General features: G+C 40.0%; 1 protein-coding gene across 1 annotated transcript in view; it reads left to right on the top strand.

Moving 5' to 3' along the window:
• Positions 1-696: 696 nt before the first annotated feature.
• The window catches only part of LOC133073837 (phospholipid scramblase 2-like), a 43,749-nt gene continuing 26,038 nt past the window's right edge, over positions 697-18,407 (top strand). The window contains exon 1 of the mRNA XM_061167831.1: positions 697-931. The gene's annotated coding sequence lies outside the window, so the exon portion shown is untranslated. The remainder of the gene's footprint in view (positions 932-18,407) is intronic.

Here is an 18,407-nt window from a genome sequence, read left to right as displayed (position 1 = left end):
CTAAAATAACTGAATCACTATGGTGTACACTTGAAATCAAAACAATAATATAAATCAACTGTACTTGAATTTAAAAAGAAATTATAAATTAGAAAAAATAGCTTCACCTCACCAATAAAAGAAGAGAAGGGAGAGAGCGTGACCAAGAAAGAGATCACCAGGAAAAGTGCGCTTAATCAGTCCCTAGTTTTACTCTGAACACCCCCGTTCCTCGTTCTGAAGCAACAGGATTCTAATGGGTGGAAGTCAAGGCCATAATCAAGGAAGCCCCCCCTCAGGAGGCACCGGGAGCCCACCCAGGAGGCGGCCACTCTCCTGTTACTCATTTTCCACGTTTCAGCTGGAGTTCATGTTCCAGTTCTTTGAGGCCCTGAGCCTCAGAACCAACGTTTTTAGAGCCTCGCTGGGGTCAAGAAAGGGAGCAGGCACGCTCCCTGCGCCGCTAGCCTCACCAGAACAGTGGTCTCACCTCCACGTCTCACACCCTCCTGCAGCGACTCCGTCCGCAGACGACGAGAACCACCAAACCCGCGACCTCCGCCGGGTGCTCCGACCCCCTGGAACCGGAACCACGGCCGAGGCAGGACGCATGCGCAAGAGCAGGCTGGCCGGTGGGGGCGGGGCAAGAGGCGGGGCTTCGTGTCGGCCTCGCGGGCTGGGGCAGGCGCGCAGCGGCCTCCGAACGCTGCCCGGAACCACAGCAGGGGCTCAAGAAGGCGGGCCACCTGGCCCAGTGGTATCCCGGCCATTCCCAGGACCTTTCCAAGGTTTTCCTGCCTGAAACCGCCTTGGAGGCTTGGGCATCACGTAGTACCTCTCTTCGCAGACGGAGCAGGGCTGGATCACGGACAGAACCTGGGCTCGGGCATCTGCCAGTATTTGGGGGTCTTAGAAGAGACGGCTAATAGAGCCTGCTAGCTGTCGTTCAGAGGTAAGCATTAATGAGTGTGGCTGGAGTCAAAACTATGTTAGGCACCCTGGAACACCAGAAGAATTGTGAAGATGGGTGGTTTATCACATAGAAACGAAAATCATTAGCTCAGGCGTCCACCTGCCTGAGTTGAACCTGCCTCTACTACTTAATATCTGTGGACTCCCAGGCAGTTTCTCCCTGTATGTTCCTTCCTTGGCTCCTCTCTGAAATTGGGTAATGATCAAAAGTTTCAAGAGTTAGGGTCTGACGTGTGTCCGTGTGAACATTGCTAGAGTGTGGCGCTGCAGAATCACTCAGTAAACGTTAGATTTATTACTTTTGACATTTGACCAAGTTCTTGCTTCTCTAAGCTCACTGACTCCGTGTGGAGTTGTTTAGGTAGTTACTCCTGAAAATTCTGACATGGCCACTTTCCCAAAGGCAATAACTGATTCTCCTAATTTAGCAATTTGAAATACTTGGTTAGCACAAGTGTCACTTGCTTAGTGGGAATTGTCAGGTGATTCAGGGTTCTCTTCATCTTTCTGGAATTTTCTCTTACTACCAGCCTGGTGAGCATTATAATTCTAGGGCTTTGACTATTGAACAAACACAAGGAAATGAAAAATAAATGAAATGGGAAATGAGTGAGTTTCGGCAACTGGATAGAAGTGGCATATAAAACAGCTGAGTCATGGATTAGTAGCCTTCACATTCGTAAAGGAGCTGTTTTTTCTGATTGAAAGGAGGGAAATAATACTATATACATTGTTGAATCAAGGAGCACCAATTAAGTGTCCTGTCCTGACATGAGGCTTCCCTGGTGGCTCAGTGGTAAAGAATCTGTCTGCCAATGCAGGAGACGATCTCTAGAGAAGAAAATGGCAACCCACTGCTGTATTCTTGCCTGGGAAATCCCATGGACAGAGGAGCCTAGAAGTCTATATAGTCCATGGAGTCCCAAAAGAGCAGGGCATAGCTCAGTGACTAAGCAACAACAATAATCTGACAAGACAGGCAATGCTTTGGCCTTTGAGAGTTTAGACGAAACCTGTAAAAACGTCCCTGTCCACTTCTCCATCCTTTTGTTGAATAATCTCTCTTCTTTGCTCTGTGACCTACAGGTCTTCATAACTTTGAGTGAGCCAAGGTCCCTCCTCCAGACACAGGACTGCTACCCATACAGTTCCCCCTGCCTCAATGCCTCTCTCCACCCAAGCACACACCTCCCTAGCCTGGTTGACTTTAAACTGCCTTTGGCTCTCAGATCTGCGTGTCTTAACAAACCCAGTGCCACCATCACCACCATCCAAACTAGTGCTTCTATAATTCTTTCTTATAGCACCACTGTTTTTATTAATAGCACTAAGGGTTCTTGTGATATTATATTTAACTTTGTTAATTATCCATCTCCTCTATTTTGGTATAGTGCCTCATATAGGGCCTTCTATGCTGTATGTCTTGATTCAGTATTTCTTGGGGAAAAAACCCAACAAGCTTTATATTAAACAAATATATATTTATAGGAATGTAATACATATGTGTGTGTATGTATATATACACACGTGTGTGTGTTTATATACACACAAATACTCTGTAGCACTAATTTGAATAGTGCTAAATTTAAAGCCAAAGCACTTTAGTTATCAGTACTAACAAATGTGCCTTTAATTTTTAAAATTTTGTTTTTAATAATTGCTTTAAAAAGGTCTTTCCTGACCTAGTAAAAACATAAGCTGCAAGAATAATTGAAATTCCATATTTTAATTGTTACATACGAAAGATACATTAGAATAGTCTTTTAACACAAACTCACTCCTATATTTCAAGTCGGTAACCAACAAGGATCTACTGGTTTGGAACTCTGCTCAGTGCCCTGTAGCAGACTGGATGGGAGGAGAGTTTTGGGGGTAATGAGTGAGTGAGTGAAAGTCGCTCAGTCGTGTCTGACTCTTTGCGACCCCATGGACTATAGAGTCCATGGAATTCTGCAGGCCAGAATACTGGAGCAGGTAGCCTTCCCCTTCTCCAGGGGATCTTCCCAGCCCAGGGATCAAATCCAGGCCTCTGGCACTGTAGGCAGATTCTTTACTAGCTGAGCCACAAGGGGGTAATGGATACATTATATGTATGGCTGACCTAAAATTGTTAATCGGCTATACCCCAATACAAAAGAAAAAGTTAAAAAGAGAGGAGAATGGTCTTTTAACAAATTTCATTGAATTTATCAGTTTAGGAGAATATTTTTCAGTGAATCAAGGACATGAGTGCAAAGGGCATGGATCATGAACTATTCATATCATGCAGTTAGTGAGCTGTATAACACTGACTATTAATCTCTCTGAATTTAGGAAAAAACACAAATGTGTGAGGGAGCTCTGAGTTGTCAGAAAAGGTTTTCTAGGCGTAAATAAAGCAACCAAAGTAGGCTAACTGACACAAAGATTAGTGTGTGTGTCTTTGGTCTCTGGTTTGCTAGTTTTGTAGAATACTAGTTGCAATACTAGAGCAACTGTATTGCTCAGTTACTCCCAGTTAATGTAATATCTATAGTTTTCTCAAGGTTGACTCTGAAATCTTATGCTAATGTGGTTCTAAGCATAATTGTTCTGTTCTCTTGAATCCAAAATATGGAAGTGGTATTTTATCGATAAACTGCCTCCTATCAGTTTCCTTGCATTGATAACGGCCTCAGCCACCCACTTCTATCCACTGTCTTGGTATGCGTGCCGGTGTACTCATATCTTCACCAGCATCTTGGTTTGAAGCCATCTGCGTTTTCCCTGTTTGTCCTTAACCAGAGCCACAGTTCAATCAATGAAATGCTTTTGTCCTGGATGTTAACCTTAAATTTTACCTACATAAATTTAAGGTTTAGCTGCATAAATTTTGCCTACAAACATAAGCTGAGCAACATGGAAAATGCTTGATTTGTGACTTACCTCAGCAAGTGTTTGGTTCTCCACTAGCTCTGTCTAATTCCTCCCCTCCTCCTAATCCCCCTAGTCCGGTACCTCATTTTCACTTATTAGTAGGAAGTTAAGGATATAGAATTCTTGGGTTGTGCTTAGAGCAGTAATGTTTTGTTAAAATGATTAATGACATATTCCCATCTTGGTACTCAGAAAAATTTTAACTGACTTGGTTTTAGTCAATTAAGTAAATTTAGATAAGTAATCCAAATGTAGTTTATGTCTATTTTTATAGGCATAGTAGTTATAGAAACTTTCAAAATTTTAAAATTAGGGATTTTTGCCTTTGGTTTGCATATTATACTTCAATATTTTTGATGCAATAAGATAGAAATTTCAGGACCCTAAAAGATGGGTCTAAAAGGTTTTACTGTGATATGAAGTGTGGATGTCTTCTACACTATTTCTCCTTCTGTCTGATGGTTGAGGTTTATGATTATCAAATGTTAGAGCAGCAGTGGTATCTCATAAGATATATATGTATATATGCCTTAATTTCCTCAGTTCTCATTTAATAATGTTAATTGCTAAATTAACATTGTTACATATAATAATTCAATTATAATTTGAAGTTCTGTATTTGTCCTGAAGTAATTATGATTCCACTGACACAGTATATAATATGATTTTTGGAGGTTTTTATTTTAGTACAGGATTAATATGATTTTCTTGGAAGATTTTCGATGATTTGTTTCATACTAGGAGTAGTGGAAGGCATTATTTAGAAGTTACCATATTAAATTAATTAACATAATTAATTCATCCAGGACACACAGCCCAGTCATTTCCAAAACTAAGTGATATTATGTCTTATGATATACCCGTTGGATTTGAGAAAACCGAAAGAACCTTAAAACAGCAAAAGAGACTGGACAGGGATGAACATGAGGGATATGTTTAGTCCACAAGTGCATTATTCTACCTGGTACACACATGGATTCAGCTGTCACTTCACTTTTGCACCCGAACTTCTGACATAACATTTTTCATGCTTGGGATATTATGAAATTGTGAAAATTCTAAAATCTACAGAATGTGAGGACTCAGATTTTATTCTACAGTAGTTTTGCAAACAGGTACTTATTCTCACAAATCCATAGTTTAAGAATGAAAATAATGAGACCAGTACAGTTCAGTTCAGTCGCTCAGTCATGTCCGACTCTTTGTGACCCCATGAACCACAGCACGCCAGGCCTCCCTGTCCATCACCAACTCCCGGAGTCCACCCAAACCCATGTCCATCGAGTCGGTGATACCATCCAGCCATCTCATCCTCTGTCGTCCCCTTCTCCTCCTGCCCTCAATCTTTCCCAGCATCAGAGTCTTTTCCAAGGAGTCAGTTCTTCGCATCAGGTGGCCAAAGTATTGGAGTTTCAGCTTCAACATCAGTCCTTCCAATGAACACCCAGGACTGATCTCCTTTAGGATGGACTGGTTGGATCTCCTTGCAGTCCAAGGGACGCTCAAGAGTCTTATCCAACATGACAGTTCAAAAGCATCAATTCTTCAGTGCTCAGCTTTCTTCACAGTCCAACTCTCACATCCATACATGACCACTGGAAAAACCATAGCCTTGACTACATGGACCTTTGTTGGCAAAGTAATGTCTCTGCTTTTTAATACGCTGTCTAGGTTGGTCATAACTTTCCTTCCAAGGAGTAACCGTCTTTTAATTTCATGGCTGCAGTCACCATCTGCAGTGATTTTGGAGCCCAGAAAAATAAAGTCAGCCACTGTTTCCACTGTTTCCCCATCTATTTGCCATGAAGTGATGGGGCCGGATGCTGTGATCTTAGTTTTCTGAATGTTGAGCTTTAAGCCAACATTTCACTCTCTTCTTTCACTTTCAGCAAGAGGCTCTTTAGTTCTTCTTCACTTTCTGCCATAAGTGTGGTGTCATCTGCATATCTGAGGTTATTGATTTTTCTCCCAGTAATCTTGATTCCAGCTTGTGCTTCCTCCAGCCCAGTGTTTCTCATGATGTACTCTGCATATAAGTTAAATAAGTAGAGTGACAATATACAGCCTTGATGTACTCCATTTCCTATTTGGAACCAGCCTCTTGTTCCATGTCCAGTTCTAACGGTTGCTTCCTGACCTGCACACAGATTTCTCAAGAGACAGGTCAGGTGGTCTGGTATTCCCATCTCTTTCAGAATTTTCCACAGTTTATTGTGATCCACACAGTCAAAGGCTTTGGCATAGTCAATAAAGCAGAAATAGATGTTTTTCTGAAACTATCTTGCTTTTTCGATGATCCAGCGGATGTTTGCAATTTGATCTCTGGTTCCTCTGCCTTTTCTAAAACCAGCTTGAACATCTGGAAGTTCATGGTTCACATATTGATGAGACCAAGTAGAAAGGAAAAGAGAAATTTGAGCAGATGAACTCTATTAGAGTCTGTTTAGTTTCCCTTCCTTCAATTTCCATGAAAGAAAGGAATCGTCTCTGATCTTGTGAAAGATAAATACTCCTATATTCATAGTTGGTACTCATTTGGCAAGGACTTGGGAACTTTCCATTGCTTAAGAACCTCCACCTGTACCTAATATGATACATAGAGTGCATGTGTGCTAAGTTGCTTCAGTCACATCCGACTCTTTGTGACCCTTTGAACCATAGCCCACCAGGCTTCTCTGCCCATGGGATTCTCCAGCAGGAATACTGGAGTGGGTTGCCATTTCCTCCTCCAGGGGATCTTCCCGACTCAGGGGTCAAAACTACATCTCTGAAGTCTCCTGCACTGCAGGTGTGTTCTTTACCACTAGCACCACCTGGGAAGCCCCATGATGCACAGCAGTAGTATATAAATTCCTTCTTTTTAGCATATTCTTTATTTCTGACTGGCACTAAATTTCCTGGGCTCAAATAACTAAATACTAAGAAGTGTATTTTAAATTAAAATTTTTTTCCAATCTCAAATATATAGATTTGCACTCCAGAAATTGTAGATTTTTTTTCCAATTCAGTGATTTGTTTAAAATGTTATTGTAAACAATATAATACCTCTGGGTACTAGGCAGGATTTTTCCTTAATATGAGTGCCTTTTTTATATTGTGGGCAAGATGAGAATAACTGAAACAACTGTCCCTTAAGATAATTGCTAAGTTGGTTAAAGGCCAAAGAACATTTTTTAAAATCTAAGTGTATTACAGAATGGTCCTTTGAGGAATAGCCGTTAAGCACAAACTTAGCTGTTTAGTACAGTGTGTTTATAAGGGATACTGCCTATTTCTAAACTTCTTGATTATATATAAATGAGAAGTACTATAATTGGAATATTCTTAAGAGTTTTACTATATTATTAAATAATTAAAGCAGGCAATGATAAATAACTAATCTAGAAAAAGAGAAATGTGGTTTCTTCTTGGAAACACCAAATTTTAGTTAATGATACAGAGGATCAATTGACTTTTATTTAACATTTAGAATAATACAGTAGAAGGAGTTACTAAAGAGGCAGCAGAGACCAGAGAGGGCCTGGGAGAGGGGAAAACTAATTCATATTGATATGTGGCTCACAATAAATCAACTAGGTAAGAGCTTTTATCACATGTATTATTTAAAACAACGTATGGGGATTAGGATTTAAAGTGGAAAAACAGGGGAAAGTAGTGACTGGATAGTAGTGGGAAAGACTAAAATAGGATCAAGGCACTAAACTCAGAAGTACTGACAAAAATATATTTTTTTGGTTTGTTTGTTGTTTGGTTTCTGTAGAAATAACCACCACAAAGTTTCAGTTGGACTATCATGGTATTTCAGCAACTATAGTCCCTCAGTTTATGTTTTTTTGGCTAAGGGCATGTACTGATAAACAAGACAGTGGATCAAGTCTTATCAAATTTGTCACTCAAGCTGGGCAGAACGTACCCAAAGGACCTGGAATTTTTCAGAGACATCTGTAACAGCGTGACCTCGTAACTCACCTTTCTCCTTCTCGTGCTGGACCATGCCTAGAGCCCAGCCCTGAGGATAGATGCTGGGTCATATTCTCCCCTTAGGGTTCCGTACCTTGTGAAGTCTCTGATTTTTAACTTGGTTACCATGTAGGGTCCTAGGCTCACAGCTTTTCTTCATGACTTTCTGCCTCATTTTACCCTCTCCTCCTAAGTCTTGGAAAAACTGTAACTATCCTGGGCTGCCCTACAACTTCTAAAATCCTACTCAGAAATAGTAATGTGGAAAGGGTCAAGCCAAAAGCATTTAAATGGCCAGATTGGCTAGACTATATGAATAAAGAGGAATATGTCATGCGTGAGGGTATTGCTTTAGAGAACCTTGCTTCAACTGTCATATTTGACATATAAATCTGCAGACAGTATTAATATGAGGTCTTCTTTTTCAGAAATCTTTAGATCATGGACAACCAAAGTAAGTACTTTGCTTTGTTTATCTTCTTCCCTATAGTGTTCATCCTGTTGTTACTGGTTTTTGTGACTATGTTTTACTCAGTTTCAGAAAGGACATGATTTGCTTTGTGTTGTTATGCTCCAGAATCTAATGGCTAGTTCAGTAGTTGGACCATAGACAAGATGTAGACAAAAGTCCCCTTTTCACCCTTTAAAAACTCTAAGAGTATTTCTCTGATAATGAGTGATGTTGAGCATCTTTTCATGTGTGTGTTAGCTCTATGTATGTCTTCTTTGGAGAAATGTCTGTTTAGTTCTTTGGCCCATTTTTTGATTGGGTCATTTATTTTTCTGGAATTGAGCTGCAGGAGTTGCTTGTATATTTTTGAGATTAATCCTTTGTCTGTTGCTTCATTTGCTATTATTTTCTCCCAATCTGAGGGCTGTCTTTTCACCTTGCTTATAGTTTCCTTTGTTGTGCAAAAGCTTTTAAGTTTCATTAGGTCCCATTTGTTTATTTTTGCTTTTATTTCCAATATTCTGGGAGGTGGGTCATAGAGGATCCTGCTGTGATTTATGTCAGAGAGTGTTTTGCCCATGTTCTCCTCTAGGAGTTTTATAGTTTCTGGTCTTACATTTAGATCTTTAATCCATTTTGAGTTTATTTTTGTGTATGGTGTTACAAAGTGAGGTACCACAATGAGGTACCATTACACGCCAGTCAGGATGGCTGCTATCCAAAAGTCTACAAGCAATAAATGCTGGAGAGGGTGTGGAGAAAAGGGAACCCTCTTACACTGTTGGTGGGAATGCAAACTAGTACAGCTGGGGAACAGTGTGGAGATTTCTTAAAAAACTGGAAATAGATCTGCCATATTACCCAGCAATCCCACTCCTGGGCATACACACCGAGGAAACCACATCTGAAAGAGACACGTGCACCCCAATGTTCATCGCAGCACTGTTTATAATAGCCAGGACATGGAAGCAACCTAGATGCCCATCAGCAGACGAATGGATAAGGAAGCTGTGGTACATATACACCATGGAATATTACTCAGCCATTAAAAAGAATTCATTTGAATCAGTTCTAATGAGATGGATGAAACTGGAGCCCATTATACACAGTGAAGTAAGCCAGAAAGATAAAGACCATTACAGCATACTAACACATATATATGGAATTTAGAAAAATGGTAATGATAACCCTATATGCAAAACAGAAAAAGAGATACAGATGTACAGAACAGAATTTTGGACTCTGTGGGAGAAGGCGAGGGTGGGATGTTTCGAGAGAACAGCATAGAAACATGTATATTATCTAGGGTGAAACAGATCACCAGCCCAGGTTGGATGCATGAGACAAGTGCTCGGGCCTGGTGCACTGGGAAGACCCAGAGGAATCGGGTAGAGAGGGAGGTGGGAGGGGGGATTGGGATGGGGAATACATGTAAATCCATGGCTGATTCATGTCAATGTATGACAAAAACCACTACAATATTGTAAAGTAATTAGCCTCCAACTAATAAAAATAAATGAGAAAAAAATCTAAGAGTAACCTAAGAAATTCTAATCTTATTGGGAATAAATTATATAATTGTCAGCGTTCCACCAGATAAGTTTTCCCTATGCTGTGTACATTGTATATACATAAAGTTTATTCAAATCATACTAATTAACAGATAGTGAATTTAATATGTTCATTGTTTAAAATCCTCAGATATATCCCCTATGTATATTTCTTAACATATACAGATATATAGGTTTAAATAAGTAACAATCATTAAGTTCAGGCTGTTTTTCTCTAAGAAAATTCTAAATAAAATAGATATTGATCAAGGATATAAATAAAAACCTTCTCTTTTTAAAATTTTAAGATTCTAAAGGGGAAAACAATATATAATAGAGGGAAATGTTAGGAACAAAATCCTGTGAAGAGCAAAGAGGAATGATGCTACCCAAAATCAAGACTTTATGATAGTTACAGTATCAAGACAAAGTGGCAAGTGCAAAAGAGTAGACAAATATATTTGTCATTGGAACAGAATAGAGAGTCCAGAGTAGATACCCGTAGATATAGTCAACTGATCTTTGACAAAGGAATAAGGCTTGCAATGGAACAAAAATTTTTCAACAAATAGTGTTGGAACAACTGGACATTGACATGCAAAAATTGACTCAAGACACTGACCTTACACTCTTCACAAAAATTGACTCAAATGTACTATAGACCTGAATGTAAAGAGTGACACTATCAAATCCCTAAAAAATGACACAGGAGAAAATCTAGATAATCTTGAGTATAGTGATTTTTTTTAATACAACCCCAAAATCACAACCAATGAAAGAAACAGTTGCTAAGCTGAACTTCATTAAAATAAAAAACCTCTACTTTGCAAAAAGAGACAATATCAAGCATGTTAGAAGACAAGAAACATCCTGAGAGAAAATATCTGCAAAGACACATCTGATAAAGAACTACATGTAAACATACAAAGTACTCAAACTTAACAACAATAAAATCCTGTGAAAATTGGGCTGAAAAACTTAAAGTTTTCAGTCTCAAGTGACTTCCCCACTGTGCTCCTTCTCCAAGGGTGATCCAATAGGGGTTTCTGCTGGGGGTGACCAGGATCTGAGCTTTAAGTCTAGAAGGGACTAAAGAGATCTAAGCACCTCACACAAAAAAATATACAGATGACAAGTAAGTACATCACTTATTAGTATGGCCAAAATCTGGCACATTCAGTTCAGTTCAGTTCAGTTCAGTCGCTGAGTCGTGTCTGACTCTTTGTGACCCCATGAACCACAACACGCCAGGCCTCCCTGTTCATCATCAACTCCCGGAGTCCACCCAAACCCATGTCCATCGAGTCGGTGATGTCATCCAACCATCTCATCTTCTGTCGTCGGCTTCTCTTCCTGCCCCCAATCCCTCCCAGCATCAGGGTCTTTTCCAATGAGTCAGCTCTTCGCATCAGGTGGCCAAAGTATTGGAGTTTCAGCTTCAACATCAGTCCTTCCAATGAACACCCAGGACTGATCTCCTTTAGGATGGACTGGTTGGATCTCCTTGCAGTCCAAGGGACTCTCAAGAGTCTTATCCAACATGACAGTTCAAAAGCATCAATTCTTCAGTGCTCAGCTTTCTTCACAGTCCAACTCTCACATCCATACATGACCACTGGAAAAACCATAGCCTTGACTACATGGACCTTTGTTGGCAAAGTAATGTCTCTGCTTTTTAATACGCTGTCTAGGTTGGTCATAACTTTCCTTCCAAGGAGTAACCGTCTTTTAATTTCATGGCTGCAGTCACCATCTGCAGTGATTTTGGAGCCCAGAAAAATAAAGTCAGCCACTGTTTCCACTGTTTCCCCATCTATTTGCCATGAAGTGATGGGACCAGATACCATGATCTTAGTTTTCTGAATGTTGAGCTTTAAGCCAACTTTTTCACTCTCCTCTTTCACTTTCATCAAGAGACTCTTTAGTTCCTCTTCACTTTCTGCTATAAGGGTGGTGTCATATGCATATCTGAGGTTATTGATATTTCTCCTGGAAATTTTGATTCCAGCTTGTGCTTCCTCCAGCCCGGCATTTCTCATGATGTACTCTGCATATAAGTTAAATAAGCAGGGTGACAATATAAAGCCTTGACGTACTCCTGTACCTATTTGGAACCAGTCTGTTGTTCCATGTCCAGTTCTAACGGTTGCTTCCTGACCTGCATACAGATTTCTCCAGAGGCAGGTCAGGTGGTCTGGTATTCCCATCTTTTTCAGAATTTTCCACAGTTTATTGTGATCCACACAAAGGCTTTGGCATAGTTGATAAAGCAGAAATAGATGTTTTTCTGGAACTGTCTTGCTTTTTCGATGATCCAGCGGATGTTTGCAATTTGATCTCTGGTTCCTCTGCCTTTTCTAAACCCAGCTTGAACATCTGGAAGTTCACAGTTCACGTATTGCTGAAGCCTGGCTTGGAGAATTTTGAGCATTACTTTACTAGTGTGTAAGATGAGTGCAATTGTGGGGTAGTTTCAGCATTCTTTGGCAATACTGGAATGAAAACTGACCTTTTCCAGTCTTGTGGCCACTGCTGAGTTTTCCAAATTTGGTGACATATAGCATCATCTTTTAGGATTTGAAATAGCTCAACCAGAATTCCATCACCTCCATTAGCTTTGTTTATAGTGATGCTTCCTAAGACCCACTGGACTTCACATCCCAGGATGTCTGGCTCTAGATGAGTGTGACTGATCACACCATTGTGATTGTTTGGGTCGTGAAGATCTTTTTTGTACAGTTCTTCTGTGTATTCTTGCCACCTCTTGTTAATATCTTCTGCTTCTGTTAGGTCCCTACCATTTCCGTCCTTTATTGAGCCTATCTTTGCATGAAATGTTTTCTTGGTATCTCCAATTTTCTGGCACATTGATAACACCAAATGCTGGTGATGATATGAAGCAATAGGAAATCTTATACATTTCTGGTTGGAATGCAAAATGGTACAGCCACTTTGAGAGGTAGTTTGTCAGTTTCTTAAAAAAATAAATATATTCTTAACATACAATCCAGATATCATACTCCTTATTATTTACTCAAAGGTATTGAAAACAAATCCACACAAGATCTTGATGTGCTTATATCTGTCTTCTGTCCCAGTATATGTATTTATCATAGAAGTGTATTTTATTGAAAGTACAATAATGAAATTGGTAGCCTAGTTCTTGGAGAAGGCAATGGCAGCCCACTCCAGTACTCTTGCCTGGAAAATCCCATGGACGGAGTAGCCTGGCAGGCTGCAGCCCATGGGGTCGCTAAGAGTCAGACATGACTGAGCAACTTCACTTTCACTTTCCACTTTCATGCATTGGAGAAGAAAATGGCAACCCACTCCAGTGTTCTTGCCTGGAGAATCCCAGGGACGGGGGAGCCTGGTGGGCTGCCGTCTGTGGGGTCGCACAGACTCGGACACGACTGAAGCGACTTAGCAGCAGCAGCAGCAGCCTAGTTCTTGACTTCTGTTTGGTGTATTTTCATAAATATTAACATCATGTAGCTTCTCAGATTGCACAGTGGTAAAGACTCCTGCCAGTGCAGGAGACACAGGAGTTATAGGTTTGGTCCCTGGGTCAGGAAGATGCCTTGGAGAAGCAAATGGCAACCCACTCCAGTATGCTTGCCTGGAAAATTCTATGGACAGAGGAGTCTGGCAGGCTACAGTCCATGGGGTCGCAAAGAGATGGACAAGACTTAGCGACTGAGCACACACATGAATAAATATCATAAAAGTAATTTTTATTTATAGAGGATAGTAAAAAGATGTAAAGGTAATAAAAACAATAATGAGTTTAGATTTATCTGATGAAATATAAATCTGTACATAAATTAAACCCCAAAATACACATGTTTAATAAAAGAGTTTATTGATTCTCTTTTTATTCTGAAAATTGTGGTCATGTAATCATATTTAGGAGACTTAGCCCTAGAGGTTTTTGAGTCATTTATTATCTGGAGTTAATTGTATTCATTGAGCATCACAGAAGCAGTGACTTTTTAAATCTGGAAGCTGCAAGCAATAGAAACTTAGCTACCTGGGATAATTTTCATTTTTATTTTGTAATATGTATGAAAGCTTTATTTTTGTATGCATGCTGAATCATGCCTTACCTCCCTACAAATTAGGGAATATGTTTTTCTTTTGAACCACTACATATAAGATGTCAGAAAATTTCATCCAGACAAAGGCAGGTTTCAGAATTATCAGCTGGCAAAGTCCATGGTATACCAGATTGTCAAGTAGGCAGAGACCTAGGGGCCTAGAACCAACAGGAATTTTGTGCCAATACCATGCTATTTGATTACTATAGCTTTGTAGTTAGTCTGAAGTCAGAGAGGTTGCTATCTCCAGTTTTGTACTCTTTTCTCAAGATTGTTCTGGCAATTTTAGGTCTTCTATGATTCCATATAAATTTTCAGATTATTTGTTCTAGTTCTGTGAAAAAAAATTGCTTTAGTTCTGTCGTGGGTAATTTGATAGGGATTGAATTCAATTATAGATTGCTTTGGGTAGTATAACCATTTTATTAATCCTAAACATTCCAGTTGAAGAGCATAGAATACCTTTCTACTTCTTTGAGTCATCTTCAGTTTCCTTCTTCAGTGTTTTTAGTTTTCAGAGTGTAAGTCTTTCACCTTCTTGGATAAGTTTGCTCCAAGGTATTTAATTTTGTGTGATTTTTATTTGTTGTTAATTTCATTGGAATATAGTTGCTTTACAATGTTGTATTAGTCTCTGCTATACAGAAAAGCTATTTTATGTGATTAGAAATGGGAGTTTTTCTTTACTTTCCTTCTCTGATAGTTCATTATTACTGCATCGAAAAGCAAGAGATTTCTGTTTACTAGTCTGTTGTATCCTGCAACTTTACTGAATCATTTATTCTAACAGTTTTTTTGTGGAGACTTAAGGGTTTTCTATACACACACACGCACGCACACACACACGCACACACACGCACACATGCGCACACGCACACACGCGCGCACATGCGCGCACACACATGCACATGCACACACACATGCGTGCACACACGCACACACATGCGCGCGCACACACGCACACACACACGTTGCTGCTGCTGTTGTTTAGTTGCTAAGTCATGTCTGACTCTTGTGGCCCCATGAACTGTAGCCTGCCAGGCTCCTCTGTCCAGGGTATTTACCAGGTAAGAATACTGGAATGGGCTACTGTTTCCTCCTTCAGGACATCTTCCTGACCCAGGGATCAAACCGCATCTCCTGCATTCAGGCGGATTCATTACCACTGAGCCACCTGGGAAGCCTCATATATATATATATATATATATATATATATATAGAGAGAGAGAGAGAGAGAGAGAGAGTTATCTGCAAGTGGTGATAATTTTTACTCCTTCCCTTCCAATTTAGATGTCATTTGTTTCTTTTTCTTGTCTGTTGTGACAAGGGCTTCTGATACAATGGTGAATTGAGGTGGTAATAGTGGGCATTAACCACCCACAATTTTTGAACTGTGGGGTTGGAGAAGACTCTTGAGAGTCCCTTGGACTGCAAGGAGATCCATTCAGTCCATCCTAAAGGAGATCAGTCCTGGGTGTTCATTGGAAGGACTGATGCTGAAGCTGAAACTCCAATACTTTGACCACCTGATGTGAAGAGCTGACTCATTTGAAAAGACTGTGATGCTGGGAAAGATTGAGGGCAGGAGGAGAAAGAACAACAGAGGATGAGATGGTTGGATGGCATCCCTGACTCAATGGACATCGGTTTGAGTGAACTCTGGGAGTTGGTGATGGACAGGGAGGCCTGGCATGCTGCGGTTCATGGGGTCACAAAGAGTCAGACACGACTGAGTGACTGAGCTGAACTGAACTGAATTGTGGGCATTCTTGCCTCATTTATTTAGGATTAAGACATTCAGCTTTTTACCATTCAGTATGATGTTAGCTGTTGGTTTGTCATAATTGGCCTTTATTATGTTGAGCTGTGTTCCCTCTATCCTAGCTTTGGTGAGACTTTTTATCATAAATGGATGGTAAATTTTATCAAATGCTTTTTCTGTGTCTCTTGAGATTTATTCCATGGATGCAAGGTGGTTCAACATTTGTAAGTCAATCAGTGTGATACACCACAGTAGCAAAAGGAAGGATAAAAATCACATCCATCTCAGTAGCCAGTATTTTATAATAACTTTTAACAGGATATTATCTATAAAAGTACTGAATCACTATGCTATACACTTGAAACAAATATAATATTGTAAAACAATGACATTTCAGTTAAAAAAATTATGAGCAGAAAGGTGCATGCATTTTGTATACTACTCTGAGCAAACAAATCTGCTTGGGAGCTACATGGTTTGTCCAGACAGAAAACTCCCAGTGTGGCCTGAACCTCATCCAGATGTTTGCAATTAAAAGTATGTGCAGTAGAAAAACTTTAAAGCTTTAAGGTGGTAAATCTCAACACTGCCTTCACTTAAATATTAAGAAGAAGCTCTTTAAAATACTATCAGGGATTATGTCAGAAAAATCAAATCAGAAACTCTAGTTGTGGGACCCAGTGATTGATAAATTTTAATTCCTCAGGTGATTATACTGTGCAGCAAGGACTGAGAACTGCGCTCTAAATCCTTATACTGTTGCTCTTTGAAGAATGATTAGCAAGTCTATAACATCTATCCAAGGCACTTGGAGAATGATTTAATCTACACTGTAGAATTAAAGCAGGTGGTACATAATTAAAATTGGTTGTACTCAACTTGAAAGTTCATGAGAAAAATTGCTGTTTTCTTTTTTAAGTCCAAGGCCACATATAGCTCATAGCTTAGGAGGAAAGTTATGCTAACAATATTATAGCTTAAAATTGAGGATTTACTGTGTTTAGGCATTGTTCTATGTGCCTAATGTAGATTAACTCACTTAATTCTCAATCATATAGAGTAAATACTATTAATTATCCCCATTATTCAGGTGGGAAAAAAGGCAAGAAAGATTGGATCAGTCATCAGGTTTGGGTTCTATATCTAATAGTTGTGTGGTGATCTTAAACAAGTTATTACACCTCCAGCCTCAGTTTTCTTATCCATAAAGTGGGGGAAATACATATTACAGAGAATATTCAGTCTCACTGGCTTTCCATTACTTTTAGAATGGAAGCCAAAATGCTTAATTTGGTCACCAGGTCCTAGGAGACTTCCCTGTCTTTTCTGTTCTGGCCTCTTTTCAGATTTTTTTTCTTTTTTTTCATTTATTTTTATTAGTTGGAGGCTAATCACTTTACAATACTGCAGTGGGTCTTATCATACATTGACATGAATCAGCCATGGATTTACATGTATTCCCCATCCCGATCCCCCCTCCCACCTCCCTCTCTACCCGTTCCTTCTGGGTCTTCCCAGTGCACTTGTCTCATGCATCCAACCTGGGCTGGTGATCTGTTTCACCCTAGATAATATACATGTTTCGATGCTGTTCTCTCGAAACATCCCACCCTCACCTTCTCCCACAGAGTCCAAAAGTCTGTTCTGTACATCTGTATCTCTTTTTCTGTTTTGCATATAGGGTTATCATTACCATTTTTCTAAATTCCATATATATGTGTTAGTATGCTGTAATGTTCTTTATCTTTCTGGCTTACTTCACTGTGTATAATGGGCTCCAGTTTCATCCATCTCATTAGAACTGACTCAAATTCTTTTTGATGGCTGAGTAATATTCCATGGTGTATATGTACCACAGCTTCCTTATCCATTCGTCTGCTGATGGGCATCTAGGTTGCTTCCTCTTTTCAGATTTTTAAAGTCTCTGTGTTGGTTATTATCCCAGGACTTCTTTCTGAAATGTTCATTCCCTGCCACTGGCCTACTAAACAACTTTACATGCCTTAGGTCTCTTGATGGTCTTTAGGGAGGCTGTCCCCATCCCCTTCCTTCCTCTCTGTCCCCTTCCAAACACTGTCCTTTGGCATGCGTAGTCATAAAACCCGGGTCCCTCCCTTTAAAGGATTTGTTTCTGATTCTAGTTAGTCATTTCATCACACTGGTGTTCTATCTCTTTACTCTAAGGGTAAGCATACAGTTCTGTTTCCCATCAGGTAGTTAGGACAGAGGTTGCATTTGCACTTCTCATTTTAAATCCCAGTGCTGAGTTTGGGAGTGTTCCTTCCTCTGCAATTTTTTGAAGTATTTTCAGAAATATAGATGTGTGTGCATGCTAGGTTGCTTCAGTCATGTCCAATTCTGCGACCCCATGGACTGTAGCCTACCAGGCTACTCTATCCATGGGATTCTACAGGCAAGAATAATGGAGTGGGTTTCCATTTCCTCCATCAGGGATCTTCCCAACCAAGGCATTGAACATACATCTCTTACTTCTCTTTGGCAGGTGGATTCTTTAACACTAGCACCACCTGGGAAGCCCAGATAGACATTAATCTTCTCTAAATATTTAAGAGAGTTTACCTGTAAAGCTTTCTGATAGCTCAGTTGGTAAAGAATTCGCCTGCAATGCAGAAGACCCTGGTTTGATTCCTGGATTGGGAGGATCTGCTGGGGAAGGGATAGGCTGCCCACTCCAGTATTCTTGGGCTTCCCTTGTGGCTCAGGTGGTAAAGAATCTGTCT

This window comes from Dama dama, chromosome 19, assembly GCF_033118175.1.
Source record: "Dama dama isolate Ldn47 chromosome 19, ASM3311817v1, whole genome shotgun sequence".
In the NCBI taxonomy this organism is placed as follows: Eukaryota; Metazoa; Chordata; class Mammalia; order Artiodactyla; family Cervidae; genus Dama; species Dama dama.
Note: the sequence above shows the minus strand (reverse complement) of the source record. Positions and strands in the feature narration are given on the sequence as shown.